The sequence below is a fragment of the Salvelinus namaycush genome, chromosome 19, assembly GCF_016432855.1.
Source record: "Salvelinus namaycush isolate Seneca chromosome 19, SaNama_1.0, whole genome shotgun sequence".
Lineage (NCBI taxonomy): Eukaryota > Metazoa > Chordata > Actinopteri > Salmoniformes > Salmonidae > Salvelinus > Salvelinus namaycush.
Genome location: NC_052325.1, coordinates 17,787,867 through 17,805,040, shown reverse-complemented (window position 1 = coordinate 17,805,040; position 17,174 = coordinate 17,787,867). Strand labels below are relative to the sequence as shown.

The 17,174-nt window shown below is 43.2% G+C and overlaps 1 pseudogene; it reads right to left on the bottom strand.

Moving 5' to 3' along the window:
- The window catches only part of LOC120063920, a 178,527-nt pseudogene that overhangs the window by 69,819 nt on the left and 91,534 nt on the right, over window positions 1-17,174 (bottom strand).

Here is a 17,174-nt window from a genome sequence, read left to right as displayed (position 1 = left end):
ACAATTAGTTGAAAAAAAGGTCAGAAAACAGTCAGTCAACTACAATATCTTCCTTTTGCTAATTGTTATGTTATTTTTCTTGCAGAAAAGTGAGCTAATTGCTTTGTCTATACTGATTCACTAAATATACATAATATCAGATCACTTACCTAACACCTTAACCTTGATGGTGTGACTAGCCGTCCCAAGACGGTTGGAGGCGATCACTGTAAAGATGCCTTTGTCCAGTCTTGCTGCTGCAGGGATACTGAGCTTGGTATTGCACTGCATTCTGTTGATCTCCTTGGTGTCCATCAACAGAGTCTCAGTGGGCTCTACAATAATCACCTCATCCTTCAACCATTCAACCTTGGGCATTGGAAGACCAGTCACCTCAGCAGGGATTTCAATAGGCTCTCCCTTCTTGACAGTGATGGCATCTCCCTTGAAGGTCTTCAACATCCTCACAGTAGGAGGAACTGAAATAGAAGGAGCAACTCAGTGACAAGTTTATTCAATTAAATTCAGTCCAATTAAATTAAATTCAATTCAATGTGTTTACTATTTTAGCATATGGGGGACAAAACAAGAACATAGAACTAGGAGGACTTACCTTCATCATCTTGAATGACAATGGTGAGTGGAATTCCAGGTTCACTTGATCCAATTAAATTGACAGCCTTGACACGGAACTCATACATAAACAGCTCCTCGAGGTTCTCGATGGTCATGAAGAGGTCCTTGCACATCTCTGTGTTACAAGGCTCAAATGCTGGGGCATCGTGCTTCTTCTTCTCAACAAAGTAGCCCAAGATTGGACTGCCTCCTTCATTGCGGGGAGGTCTCCAGGCAAGGCTGATGGAAGTCTTTGTCCTCTCAGTGTAGTGGAATCTCTCAGGTGAAGTTGGTGGAGCTTCAATGAAAATATAGTGATTGACTTCTATTAATGATCTGACCTGCACAGAAAACATTTTCATGACGCAACAATATGTAGACATTACCTTTGGGATCCACTGCAGCAATAGGACCCAAATCAACGGGAGGGCCACAGCCAAACTTGTTCTTCGCTACGACCCGGAAGATGTACTCCTGCCCTTCAACAATACCCACAATCTCACACTTAGATGAGGGTGTCTCGATGGGTTGTCTCCATGTGTGCATCTTGGGATCCCTTCTCTCAATGATGAAGCCGGTCAGATCACTGCCGCCATCGTCATCAGGATCGGACCAGTTCAGAATCATCAGCTTCCTGGTTACCACCACAGGCTTCAGGTCCAGCACAGGCCCGGGAACATCTGACAGAGGATAAGTCAAAGTGTTACATCCAAGTAAAACAACATGTGTGTAAGTTAGTAAGTAGCTTTGTCTGAGCCAGAATGGCCCATAGTGCAGGAGCCTATCTCCTGTATCTATACAGTGAGGCAGCTTGAAGAACACCCCTGGACAGGGTGCTAGTCTACAACATGTAAGGCGACACATTATTATTATTTTGATAGTCCCCAACAGATGGTTTATCGATGTTCCACTAACTATTAAAAACTATTCAACTAACTATCCACTAACTCTACTCCTAGCTTAACGTCATCAAAGTACATCCAAATGTGAAATATGCTCAAAATGTTCTAGTGATGTCATATACAGTCATATACAGTAGCTAATACAGAATCCAAAATACTTACCCATGACTTCAACCCTTGTCCATGTAGACTTGATTCCACTGCTGTTCCTGGCACTGATCTGGTATTTGCCAGGATCCTTTCTTGTGGCAGCCTTGATACTGAGAATGCTTTCCTTTCCAACATTTTCTATCTCGACGTGGTTTTTGTCCGGTGGACCGTCATCTTTGGTCCATTTGATGTCTGGAGGAGGTCTACCAGTGACCAGGGCAGGCAGAATCAGTGGCTCCCCAGCTCTGATCATTACGCCGTTCCTCACAGTCAGATCCAGCTCCACCACTGGAGCCTCTGTAGACACAATCAACGTTCATCAATGTTAGCTAAGTTGTAATAATAATAATACATGGGACTTATATAGAGCTTTTCAAAAACCCAAAGACGCTTGAATATTTTCATGGAGACTAATGAAGGGAGGACGACTAGTAGTAATGTCTGGAATGGAACAGCAGGATTTTATACTATTCAATTCATTCCATTCCAGCCATTACTATGAGCCCGTCCTCCAATTCAATGTTACACAAGCCTCCATTGTTGTATTGTATTAAGCATACATTTGTTGACATTGTAAGCTTTCTGATTACTGTTTACTATACCTTTAGGATCTCTGACTAAGACTGATTCGGTCAAGCCAGGAGTTCCTTCACCGGCTCCATTGACTGCGATCACACGGACCAGGTACTTGGCTCCCTCTCTGACTCCATACACAGTGAAGACCCGGGTCTTCCAGGGTCTCTCTGTGGAGCGGGACCAGTCTTTGGTGCCTGCTACGGTTTTGTCAACATGGTATCCCAGGATGTCTCCACCTCCGTTGGAGGCAGGAGGATCCCATTCCACGTCGATGGAAGACTCAGTGGTATCAATGATTCTTGGGAACGGTGGCCCAGGTGGCACTATGTGAGAAACACATCAACGATGACATATTGTATTTGATCATTGCTAGATAATGGAACTTGAATCATAATGAATCAGTGTTGTATTATATTATAGTGTATTGATTTGGTCTATTTTGTATGCTTAACCTCAAAATGAATTTCCATGCAAATGGACATTAAAAGGTATGGTATCATAATCTTGTTGACTTACAGATTGGATCCTGGCATGTCATAGGATCAGACGGGATGCTGAACTTCCCAGGCCCAGCTTGGTTCTCAGCAGCCACCCTGAAGATGTATGTCAGACCTTCCAGTAGGCCTTCCACGTTAAGTTCCGTATCCTCCAAAATAACCCGGTTGACTCTGGTCCAGTGGGTGCTGTTGATCTCACGCCGCTCCACCCAGTAACCCAGAATGGGGCTGCCCATGTCATTTGGCTCCTCCCAGCTAACCAGCATGGAGTTGGCTGTGATGCCATCAATCTCAGGCTTCTCAGGAGCCTCTGGTGGGTCTAGAATAAGAAGTTAAAATCACAATTGTAAGAACAAAGTACAATCTAACTAACGCAGATGAGAAAAACTGGTTGTACTGACATCATTATTACAATCTGATTTGGAATGTTATAGGCTTCAATGTCATGATAAAACTCTTAAAAATAAATGCTTTACCGAATGGATTCTTGGCAATAAGTGGCTTAGAAATACATGGTGGTCCAGGACCAAACTTGTTCTCAGCAGTGACCCGGAAGATGTACTCCTTCTTCTCTATCAGTTTGGTCACGGGGTATCTACATCCCCTGAGCGTTGAGGTTACGGTGATCCATCCGATCTCCACCTTGGAGTTGTCCTTTTTTTCCAAGGTGTAGTTCAGGATCTCACTGCCACCATCATCCATGGGAGGATCCCACTTGCAGATGACAGAGGTCTTCCTGATCTCCTCAAACCGGAAGTTGATTGCAGGTCCAGGTGCATCTGTAAGTAGTAAAATATGAGGTTTTATATTAGGTTTCCAAAATGTGGTTGAAAAATAACTATGAGCGGCAACAACCCTACTAAATTAATAAAAAAACGTATAAATGTTAAAAGAAGATGATATCTCACCTAGCACATTGACTTCACAAGTTGCAGAGGCAATACCATGGTCGTTCTCAACCTTGATAGTGTACACTCCGTGGTCACCCCTGATGGTGTCCCTGACAATGCAAGAGGATTCTCCCCTCTTCTTGTCATGGATGGTGAGACGTTCCTGGAGGGTTGGGTAGTCAGGGAGTTCCTCCTCCTCAGGCTCCTCATGGGCAGGCTCTGCAGCTGGGGCCTCAGTAGCTGGGACCTCAACCTCTCCCTCCTTGACTTCCTTCTTTTCTTCATCTTTCACCTCCTTCTTTTCACCCTCCTTTACTTCTCCTTCCTTCTTTTCTCCTTCCTTCACTTCCTTCTTTTCCTCCTTCTTCTTCTTAACAATGGGTTTTTCTGGTCTCTTCTTCATGGCTTCTGGTCTAATGACAACGTCGTTCCTGTACCATGTGATTTGAGGGTATGGGGATCCAGAGATGTTGGCGTCCAGTCTGATCTGAGCACCTCTCTTGATGCTCATACCGGACTGCAGGCTTCCACTGAGGAACACCTTGGGTGTTTCTGAAAAGAAAACAAACACATTTAGAAATGACAAATTACCGGTCTGAAAAATCGTAGCATTGGGATGGTTTGAACAAGATGTATCCTTCCTTACCGACAGCATCAGAAGCCTTCACCATTGGTGTGCTGTGTGATGGGTCGCTGACTCCGGCAGCGTTCTCAGCTCGTACACGGAACTGGTATTGTTTTCCCTCCCTGAGATTCCTCACTGTGTAGGACAGCACAGGCACAAGGAAGTCGTTGCATCTTGTGAAGTTCTCATCACCCTTCATCATCTTCTCCAGAACGTAGCCCATAATCTTGCAACCCCCGTCATACATAGGAGGTTTCCATGTGAGGGTGATAGTCTTGGAAGTAGGGTTGTGGGTCTCAACATCCAATGGAGGGTCAGGGCTCTCTTAAATGTTGAAAAAGGAACATTTCATAAATTCAATACACCTCTTTTGAAATGTAGGCGTGCTTGGAAAATAAAATTCACTTTAATTGTGAGCAAGAGTTGCACCTGTTTTTCAATCAATGTATTCCTTGGACACAAAATAAATATTTCACTCACGCTTCTGATCCTCTGCAATCACAGGGTTGCGGAGCTCAAGATACTCCCCACCACCAATCTTGTTGACAGCTTTGACCTGGAAGTAGTACTCTCCATTGGGGATCAGATCCTTGACAGGCCAGCTGACCTTGTTCTCTCCAGACATCATGTTGACGAAGGTCCTCCGGCCTGCCTCTCTGCGCTGTAGCACATAGTGGAGAACAGGGCTGCCACCATCATAGTTGGGAGGATCCCAGGAAACCTTGCAAGAACTCTTGGTGATTTCACTGGCAACAATGTCTTTGCAGGGACCGGGCAGGCCTGTCAAAATAAACATGGATATGAAGAGTCGATCTTGATAGTTGTAGTATGCCTGTACTAGTAACCAAAATTTCAAATATTTTCTGGATCAAATATGTAAAATGTAATGATTACGCTATTAGGGACACCATGGAATATAATAGTATAGTAATATAATAGTATTTTGACACTGAAACGTACCAACAACTTTAACATTAATTGTTCCGCTGCTAGCTCCGAGGGAGTTTTCCAGGGTGACCTTATACTGGCCAGAGTCTGCATGCAGACAGCTCTCGATCTCCAGGTGACAGGAGAGGTACTCCTGTCTGAAGCTCCTTCTCTCATCGTCCTTCAGCTCCTTTCCGTCTTTGTGCCAGGTGATCTTGGGTTTGGGCACTGCTCTGAATGGGATGGGGAGATGCCACTTCTCTCCCTCAACAATCACAATGTCCTTTGTTTGAAACTCAAGGGTTGGGATGCCTTCATGAGGGAAAAATATAATCAGATATCAGTATTTCATGCATTTCTGGGAAGGCTATTATTATGGAATGGGAAATATACATTATGGAAGGTTTACTTACAGTCAGGGTCCTTGGCATAGACCTTCTCAGAGATATCAGATGGCTCACTAACTCCAACAGAGTTGATGGCACGGACTCTCAGGACATATTGTTTCTCTGGGATGATGCCTTCCTCTGTTTTGTATTTGAGCTCCTTGATTGGGCGAGAGTTGATTCTCATCCACTTCTCAGTACCAGCCTCACACAGCTCGATATGGTAGCCAGTTACAGCACTGCCACCAGTTCTCTCTGGTGGTCTCCAAGCAATACACAAATGGTCTCTGCTGGCTTCAGTGAGATGAAGCTCAATTGGAGGAGAGGATGCACCTATAAAAGGCAATGCAGAGACAATAATTATAATCTTGGAGATGTGGGTTGCTTCATTGGGAACTAGACAATACCTAATAAATTACTCATGCAAGTCAAACAAATGTAACCATAAAACACAGTTTTCACTTTAAAAATGGATAAAAACCCACCTGTTGGATCTTCAATAGCAATGATTTCTGTTGGTTCACTAGGATGTCCAGCACCGGCCTCATTCTCAGCGCGGATCTGGAACTGAACCTCGGTTCCTTCAATGACGTCTGTCACTCTGTACTTGCAGTCATCCCCTGAGGTCTTACCACACTTTACCCAGCGGGTGCCAAGTTTCTCCTTCTTCTCAATGGAGTATCTGACGCACGAAAATATTCCCAAATGTTATAAACACGCTTATATGACAATATGACACTCTATGACACTCCTAAAAACTAAAGTTGATCCATCTTTACCTCAGAACTGGTCTGCCACCATCATTCTTGGGGGCGTCCCATTCCAGGTCAACATGTCTCTTTGACACGCCATTGACAGAGAGATTATATGGTGGTCCAGGGGTAGCTGAAAATAGGAAACAGTACTTAACAACCTATGCATGTTGTAAGTGAACAACAGTTACAGAATACTATACGCATAAACTATGATCTTACTATAAGTATCTTTAGCCATAATGGAGTCTTCCAGTTCACAGAATTCACTGGGTCCAACAGCGTTCTCAGCAGCCACACGGAACACATAGAGGGAGCCCTCATTCAGTGGAGTGACAGTGTACTTCAGCTCCTTCACAGTGGTGTCCACTGTCTGCCAGCCCTTACGCCTGACATCCCTCTTCTCAACAATGTAGTTGGTGATGGGTGAACCACCATCCTTCTCTGGTACTGTCCACTTCAGCTCAGCACTGTTCCTGGTGATGGTGATGACATTCATCCAGCGTGGGGGAGTAGGAGGATCTGGAAAATGAATTGACAAGGATGAGTCATCAGAAACCATCAACTCAGCTAACCAACCATGACACACTGAAGAGCTTCAGATGGAAACTATCTCAGTCTGTGTGTCACAATGGACACCATATTCCCTATATACAGATGTAGGATCTTAATTTGATCACCCTGTTGCAGGAGAACTTTCATGCAATGGAAATTTAAAACATGTAATGTATTTGAGGTTTAAAAGGGCTTCTGAAGTTTCCACTTTGAAATGTCAGACTTGATTTTCCCTTACAAAAAATGTAACAACCCCTACAAAAATGTTAATTGATTATAATCCACATAATAATTCACATTTCCTGTTGCTGCAGAATAATTTTCCTGCTGTAGCAAACTGGCTCAAATTAAGATCCTACATATGTAGTGCACTACTTTTGACCATAGCATTATAAATGGAATAGGATGCCATTTGCTTGGCTATGAAAAGCCAACCCGACATTTACTTCTGAGGTGCTGACCTGTTGCACCCTCTACAACCACTGTGATTATTATTTGACCCTGCTGGTCATCTATGAACGTTTGAACATCTTGATGAACAATCTGGCCTTGATGGCCATGTATTCTAATAATCTCAACCCGGCACAGCCAGAAGAGGACTGGCTACCCCTCAGAGCCTGATTCCTCTCTAGGTTTCTTGCCTTTTCCTGCCTTTCTAGGGAGTTTTTCCTAGCCACTATGCGTCTACATCTCCATTGCTTGCTGTTTGGGGTTTTAGGCTGGGTTTCTGTATAAGCACTTTGTGACATCTGCTGATGTAAAAAGGGCTTTATAAATACATTTGATTGATTGATTTGGGACACAGTCAGTTACTTACTGAGTCTCTCCTTGCACAGAACTGGATCGCTAGGATCGCTGGGTTCACTCTCCCCAGCGATGTTGACAGCAATGACCCTGAAGGAGTACTCCTGTCTGTCCATCAGGCCTCTCAGGAAGTGTTCCAGGATATTGATTCCCTCTGAAACACGGACCCATTGCTCAGTTCCACTCTTCAGGAGTTCAATGATGTAGCCCTCGATCTTGGCGCCACCATCGTGCTCAGGCTTGGTCCACTGCAGGAAGGCAGAGGTCTTTGCCACGTCTTTTACGCTTGGCTTACCAGGAGCCCATGGAGGATCTGTAGGAATAGAAGACATGTTGTTTTGGTCAATGACATCACATTTCATAAACGATCAATGGTCTGTTAACAAAACATGTTGGAAGTATTACCAATAGGATCCTTGACCAATATCTGGTCAGTTTCCTTGCTTGATTTTCCAGGTCCGGCGAGATTCTCAGCCATGACTCTGAACTTATACTTCTTCCTTGTGGGTAGTCCTTTGACTCTGCAAATCAGAAACAATCAAATAACCAACCCAACCATCAAATGAATAGCATCAACCAGAAATTAAATCAATGCGGCCATTACTGCCTTCAATTACCAAAATTGAAACACTACGGTGTTCATTACCTAAATGTATTCTAGCGCCTTACCTGTATGTTGTGTCTGTGATTGGGATCTTGTTGCATCTGATCCATCTGTTCTGATCTGGTTCGAACCTCTCAACCCAGTATCCAGTGATAGGACTACCACCATCCTCTTCGGGCTCATACCAATTCAGAGTCAGGCCATCTTTAACAATATCAGAAGGCTCCAGCTTGGTTGGTGCACCGGGAGAATCTGAAAAACAGTTAAAGACAATTTTAGCAACAACCCACTGCACAAAATAATACTAGAAAGAAAATACCATTATATTGTCTGGACTAAATACAAACATAAACTTAACATACCGAAGGCGTATCTGGCAATGATTGGCATATGTTCCGCTGGCACACCAATACCAAACTGGTTCTCAGCGAACACTCTGAAGATGTACTCCTTGAAGGCCGTAAGGTTGAGGGCCTTGTAGTTAGTCTCTTTGACAGTGGAGGAGAGCTTGTGCCAGATTTCGCTGTCTGCGGCTCTCCTCTCCACAATGTAGTTGGTGACCTTTGCACCTCCATCATCTCTGGGAGGGTTCCAGGCCAGGAAACAGGACTTGTTGGTGATCTCAGAGATATCAAACGCAGCTGGAGGACCAGGCTTATCTGTTCAAGACAAATAGAAAACAATGTTAGAACATTAATATATTTTAAAGGAGTGTTTCCTCAGAAAAAGGTTAGACACTCCTCACAAAAAAAGATAACAAAATAGGGTACCTAGAATGTTGACATCAATGGTTGCAGTAGCACGACCACAGCTGTTGTGGGCTTCAATGATGTAGGTAGCTGTATCCTCTCTCGTTGTCTTGCTGATCGTAACAACGGAGTGACCTGGCTTGTCGTCAATAGAGACTCTATCATCTCCCTTCAGGACCACATCACCCATGGTCCATTTCACTTTAGGTAAGGGTTTTCCAAGAACATCAGCTGGAAGCTCAATCTTAGATCCAGCTTTGACGGTCAGTCCAGCAAGACACTTGACATCCAGAAGAATCTCTGGGGGGTCTATACAGAAAATGTGTTATACAGATTATACAGAAACATATTTCCGCCACTATACAGGATTATTCACAATACATATACAAACATGGAGCATTTATACAAAACATACCTTTAGGATCAACAGCCAATATCTCATCTGTAGCCTTGCAGGGTTTGCTGGCACCCAGTCTGTTCAAGGCCTTCACGCGGTAGGCATACCACTGTCCCTCAATCAGACCAGTCACTTGCAATCTAAGAGAAAGTAAGATGTTAGTCTTTCAAAATGTACAAAATGATTTTTAACAACAAACTTGGAGCCTATTTTCTGTAGTTCCACTTACTTAAACTCAGGGACCTGATCTCCGCAGGATTCCCAGTTGTCTGTGCCACGCTGGCATCTTTCTATGTTGTAGCCCTTGATTCCGGTGCCGCCGTCCCACTTGGGTGGTTCCCAGGTCAGAAAGATGGCAGATGCTGACTTGTCCCTCCATTTCAGATTCTCAGGTGAGTCTGGCACAGCTATAATTCAAATTCCAAGTATCTAAATGACTGAGAACAGCTATAATTCAAATTACAGGTATCTCAATGATTGAGAACAACTATAATTCAAATGACAGGTATGTCAATGACTGAGACATCAAAACAATAGATTAAGTTCCCTTCACTTGTGTGCACAGTATAGGCATTGTCCTTGCTACTGTACTTAGCGAATACTTACTGGCAGGGGAGGACACATTAACTGGCTCGTCAATGTAGGCAGGCTCTCCTGGGCCACACTTGTTGCAGGCAGTAACCCTGAACAGATATTCTTTGCCCTCAACAACATCAGTGACAGTGAACTCCTGGTCTTGAACACCAGTGATCACCTGGGGAAAGACAGTCAGTGGCACGCGTTATTATATTTATCTTAATAATATTTCATGTATAACAGGGTACAAGCTGTGGCCAAAGAAAGAGTACAAAAGATTGTTTGTCCCAACCGGGACAAAGAGGACTAAATAAGTAAGTTATTACATGTATATTGCTGGGTGGTTTGAAGACTTATGTTCATCCATACCTTGACCCAGGTCTTGCGGGATACGTCACGTTTCTCAATCAGGTACCCAGTCAGAGGGCTTCCTCCATCATGCTCTGGTGCCTCCCACATCAGGTGCACATGCTGTCTGGTCACCTCGGCAACCTTAAAGTCTTTGGGTGCACTTGGGGATGCTGAACAAATAGAAAAAGAGAGATATGAAGGGAAAAGTAGGGACTTGCAGTTGACAATATAAAGATACAGTATGTTGTGTTTCACCACAAGGCTCATCACGTCACTTACCGATAACATTGACTTCAATCTCTCCTGAGCAACTGGTAATATCATTCTCCAGGGTCAGAGCGTATACACCTCTGTCTGGACGCACACTTGGAGTGACGGTCAGTTCTACATAGGTACTCTTTGTAATTATGTAAACACGTTCACCAGCAGTGAGCTCCTTATCAGCAAAGCTCCACTTTGCATGTGGTGTGGGATATCCAGAGATAGGGACACGGATAGTAAGGGGATGGGGAACAATGACCTCAAGGCCATCCTTCAATCCACTCAGGTCCATTGTGGGGCCAACTGAAGATAGAAAATAATGATAATTGTTATGACAAATGCACAACATTTAAAGTGATGAACTACATCAAGTTTAGTTAAAAGTTAACCAAATGTACCATGTGTATCATCAGCCAGCATGGGTCCCAGTGTGTTGGATGGGTCAGACACTCCAGCTGCATTCTCAGACATCACTCTGTAGTTGTATTTCTTGCCATATTTCAGGCCAGATATCTGAGGAAAAGAAGGAAGAGCCCCATTCAGAGTTGAGATAAGTGTGAGCAACTCAGACTTCCAAGTAAATGAATGTCAATGGGAGACTTCCATTCAAGTCAGAATACCACTCAAAACGTATGACAATTACACTACCAATATGATATGAAATCTCTAAGAAACCATTTAGCAACTTTTCATCTTATAGGATAAATACCTTGTAGGTGAGATCCTGGCAAAGCCTGGCGTTGCATCTGAGCCAATGGTTTGTTTCGTCCTCACATCTCTCAATGATGTAGCCAGTGATCATGCTGCCTCCATTCTTCAATGGGGTCTCCCATGTCAGCTGGACTGAGTTCTTATTCTGTTCTGAGGGCACCAGGTTCTGTGGTGGGCTTGGCCTCTCTGGAATAACAAAAACAACATGTTAGAACAGTGCATACATTTCAGTAATAACATTTCAGAAACTAAAATAACTGAAATAACTCACCAATGGGGTCCATGATCTTAACTGGATTGGTAGCAGCGCTTGGCTTTCCAATGCCAGCCTTGTTTTCAGCCTTGACACGGAAGATGTATTCCTTGTTCTCAATGACGTCGTTGATGATTGCACTGCGGTCTGTTGCTTTACTGATCATAGCCACGGCCCACTTCACAGAGGTCCTGTCACGGGACTCAATTATGTAGGAGGTGATCTCAGCCCCTCCATCAGACACTGGTTTTTCCCAGGAGACTGTGGCTCCAAACTTACTCACGTTTCCAACACTCACATCCTGAGGAGCATCAGGAACATCTGAAATATAACACAAGGTTGTAATTCACTTTTCTGGTAGGCAGTTCATTGTTGAAAACTGTTACTTTGAACAAACTTATACTGTATGAGGTGATACAATATGAAATATTTTGCTTACCAAACTTGTTCTTGGCATAAACACCAGGTTTCTCTGTCTCAATATTTGGTCCACTGCCCACTCTGTTGCGAGCAGAAACACGAAATAGGTACATGGATTCCCTCTGGAGTCCAGTCACAGTGTATTCTGGAGCGTCAGAGCAGTCAGTAGCAAGAGTCCATGTCTTGCGCTTGACGTCACGCCTCTCCACCACGTATGTAATGATCTTGCTGCCACCGTCGCTCTCTGGCTCTTCCCAGGCCAGACTGACCTCACCATCAGCGGTGTCAAGCACTTGAAGACTCTTCACAGGTCCAGGGACATCTGTGGAAGACAACAATACATTAATAAATGGAATCCATGAACAAGAACAGATTCCAAGAAAAATATCCTTCCCAAGAAACATCTATTCAAATATAAGAATGGATTGAAGGCAACTTACCAATGACATCCAGATTAATGAATGCCTCTCCCTGTCCATGTTTGTTCTTGATGACAACCTTGTAACGTCCTTGGTCGGACTTCTTAGGGTCCTTCAGCCTGTACTCTGTCCTGTCTTCAACAGTGTGGATGTTGTCCTTAGGTAGGCTGACATTATCATAGAACCACTCAGCTTCAGCTTTAGGATACGCGCTGTAGGGCACGAACATGACGATGGGCTTTCCAGCATCTGTTACTAAGCTCTGATCCATAGTCTTGATATTTGGCTTAGCTGTAGAGGGATAAACAATTATAAGATCAAAGAATAAAAGAATAGATGTATTGTGGAATCAGAGAGGATATAACAGTTATGACAACTTACCAGCCAGTTCCAATTTGGCTCTGGCATCCTTGTCTTTGGCGATGATTCTGTACTCTCCTTGGTCCCGAGGCCTGATCTCACATACCTGGAGTCTGTGGACCTTGCCCTCGCTCATCATCTGGTACTTGTCACCCTGGACGATGGTCATGTTGTTCCTCAACCATTTTACCTCAACTCTGTCTTTGTTCAGTTCAACTTCATATACAACATCTGAGCCTGGAGGCTCAAACACATCCTTTGGTGGTCTGACGATCTCAACTGCACTCTCTGGAATAAACATTACACACAAATAAAAAATATAATTAGTGAAACATTAATTCATACAGAACAGTTAGAAATATGGACTCACACAAACAGAATCATATAATGAATTCAAGAGGCTTGCCTTCAACGAAGAGATTTGCGTGTGATCTCTTTTCATCTATGCCACAGGAATATTCACACTCATCATCTGGTCTGCACTCGTTGATACGCAGCCTGCAGGTCTTGCCCTCTTTTTCAAAGACGTACCTTGTAAAAAACGAAAATGGATAATGTTACACTACTCCTTTCATTATTGAATTCAGTTCCTATGGTGGCCCTTAGGGGCAAAGTAGCTTTTAAGATTTAACAGTGACAGTAAAGCAACAGTGACCGTGCCTCATAGCAGTTTAAACGTGTTCCTACCTGGGTCCCTCTCTTATTTCACGTCCATTCCTGTACCATTTCACCTCAGCCTTCTCCTTGGTGAGTTTGCAGGTGAACTCAGCATTCTCAAACTCGGGGATGGTCTGGTCTTTGAGTTGTGCGGAGAAGTCAGTGGGGGCTTCACTAATGATCAGCTCAGCTGTAGACTTGTCATCACCAGCGATGGCGGTGTATTCACCTTCATCAGCAAGAGTACAGTCCTTGATGGTCAGTGTGTGCTTATATTGGTCCAACCTGTAGATTATGCGTTTGCTGAAGGTGATCTCCTGACCAGCCTTTGTCCATTTCAGAGTAACCTTCTGCCTGTTGACCTTGCAAGAAAAGCTAACAGTCTTCTTCTCCTGTGTGTCGCAGTCCTCAAGAGGTACAATGATCTTCAGACTCTCCTCTGTAGATCAAATTTTAAAAATCAGTTAGTCATATAGCTAACTTCAAACAAAAATAAGACATACTACTACATCAAATTAGCCGTTGGTAGAATCGATAACAAAACTATGTTCACCTTTTACTGTAAGTTTGCCAGAGCTCTTGGCATGTTCACCACGTTGGTTTGTCAATGTAATAGTATAGTTTCCTTCATCTGACTTCTCAGCATCCTTGATCCTCAGAGAGAACACGTTGTCTTTCTGGATCATGACAAACTTGCTGCTCTCAAACATGGTCTCCTCATTCTTCAGCCACTTAGCTTTAGCTCCCTCAGTGTTCACCTCACAGTTGAAGATGATCTCTTGTCCCTCTTTGGCTTCTGTGTCTTTGATTGGTGTGTTGATCCTGAGTTTTTCTGTGGAAATCAAAATTAAGGAAGTTAGTAGATGGAATTAAATATTTCACCAAGGCTGCCTCAGGTAGTGCCACACAAGAATATTTTAGAAGATTACTTTACTGCCCAATTGTACACAAAGGTCTAACAGAAAATCTACTTTATCTCAACCCCTCCAAAAGACACAAATACACATACAGGTTGGTGAGGTTGTAATAGAAAAGAAAACCAACATTGATGACCTACCAAGAACAAACAGATCAGCTGTAGCTCTGGTGGTGCCAATGAGGGCAACATAGGCGCCCTCATCCTTGGGTTCAGAGTTCTTGATAACAAGTATTCTTCTCTTGCCATCACAGACAATGTCATACTTGTCCCCTTTTTCTAGCTCCTTATCATCCTTCATCCATTTGACAATGAATGTGTCTTTAGAGACTGAGCATACAAACTCAGCCTTTTCTCCCTCAACCACCTCCTGACTCTGAGGCATGGCGATAAACTCAGCAGCCAATTCTAGAAGAACAAAGACAGATTAGTGTATATGCTCTTAATTACACAAATACTTTACCTGCATCCCATGATTTGATTTTCATAACGGTACTGGTGTGTAGCCACTACCCAGGATATTTCACTTTCTCCACCTGATGGTCTTTAGCTGACTAAATTAAACAGAGCTTATGTCTGATTCCATTACCATTTATTTTCAGGTTTCCAGTTGTCTTTGAGCTGGACAGTTTGCAATAGTACTCTCCAGCATCATCTGTTTTGAGATCCTGGATGATAAGTATCCTCTTCCTGCCGTCTACGATCTGATCGTATCTTCCTCCCTCGGGAAGTTCCTGGTCTTCCTTATACCACATGACATCAGCGTCTGCCTTCGACACTTCACAAATCATCTTCACACTGTCTGCTTCTGTTCCCTCCACGTTATACAGGTTCCTGGTGAACGTAGCTTCTTCCTCTGCAAAGGAAATACAATGTAACCGTCAAGGCAATATATTATGATAAGTCAATTACAGTATATGACATCAAAATTAATCTATTTTTCTGAGTCCCAAATGGCATATAAGTGCAGTACTTTTGACCAGAGCCCTATATGAGCCCTAGTCAAAAGTAGTGCACTATATAAAGAATAAGGTGCCATTTTGGATGTACCTTTTGAGACAGAGAAAGTTTGCCAGACTCACCGACGACTGTAAGCATGCCGGAGGATTTGGAGACCTTCGCATCACATTCATATTCTGCTTCATCATCGAACACTGATTTGTGGATGATGAGGATGTGTTGGCGACCTTTGGCGATTATTTCATATTTCTTTCCCTTTCTGATTTCACTGCTGTCCTTCAACCAACGGACCTGTTTCCAGAAACAGTCATAAAACCAGACTACAATGACGGTATAATACTTTTAATATGTACTGATAAAGACTATGATGGAAACAAAGGGAGTAAAATGTAACAGCACACTAGCATGAAACACAGTGTAAGACAGGAAAGACAACTAACTCTCAGTCTTAAAGGTCCTGAACAGTCATTCTGAAAAATTAATTTTTCTCTCATGGCTAACTACCAGAAAGGTTGAAAATACAGGCTGAGTCTTTAGGGAGCTTATATTCATGAGCTGACAGCTCATTGAAACACCTATATCAAGCAACTTGGATGCAGTGAGCAGAGTTGCAGTAAATTCATCAAGCTAATTTGGTCATACACAAAGCAACTCAAAAACACTGAAATTGCATCAATGATATCAATTTAATTGTATACATCTCCCGTTTGGCATGTCGTTTGTGATGCGGTTCACAGCAGCACTGACGGATGTGTTGACTTGACAACTGTGTCAGAGTTTGAACAACCCACCCACCCTTTTGTTCAATGCTGGCTGAAGACCTAGCTACCCAGTAACTAGCTAACACAGACACAGATGAAGGGGGAAACATATAAGTATATTTGCCATAGATGAATAGGATAAACACTTAATTATATTGGCTGACACCATACAGTAACATGTTGGCACCAGTAGAGTAGTTATCTAGCTATATAAACCATACCCCTCTGCAAACACACCTTCTCCAATATTGGTTCTAAAATTAGTGTTAAGGTGATGTCTTAATAATGAATCCAAGTGTTTGACATGCGGGAGAGGACCAGTATCTTTATGATCAAACTTGATCAATGTACACTACCGGTCAACAATGAAATAACACATATGGAATCATGTAGTAACCAAAAACGTGATTAAGTTGAGAATAGCAACCCTTTGCCTTGATGACAGCTTTGCACACTCTTGGCATTCTCTCAAACAGCTTCATGAGGTAGTCACCTGGAATGCATTTCAATTAACTGGTATGCCTTCTTAAAAGTAATTTGTGGAATTTCTTTCCTTCTTAATGCGTTTGAGCCAATCAGTTGTGTTGTGACAAGGTAGGGCTGGGATACAGTCAGTCAATACGGAAAATGTCAAGAACTTTGAAAGTTTCTTCAAGTGCAGTCGCAAAAACCATCAAGCGCTATGATGAAACTGGCTCTCATGAAGACCGCCACAGGAATGGAAGACCCAGAGTTACCTCTGCTGCTGAGGATAAGTTCATTAGAGTTACCAGCCTCATAAATTGCAACCCAAATAAATGCTTCACAGAGTTCAAGTAACAGACACATCTCAATCTCAATAACAGACACATCTCAATTGATGCAAAGAAACCACTATTAAAGGACACCAATGAGAAGAAGAGACTTGCTTGGGCCAAGAAACACGAGCAATGGACATTAGACCGGTAGAAATTTTTCCTTTGGTCTGGAGTCCAAATTTTAGATTTTTGGTTCCTACCGCCGTGTCTTTGTGAGACGCGGTATGGGTGAACGGATAATCTCCGCATGTGTATTTCCCACCATAAAGCACGGAGGAGGAGATGTGATGGTGTGGGGGTGCTTTGCTGGTGACCCTGTCTGTG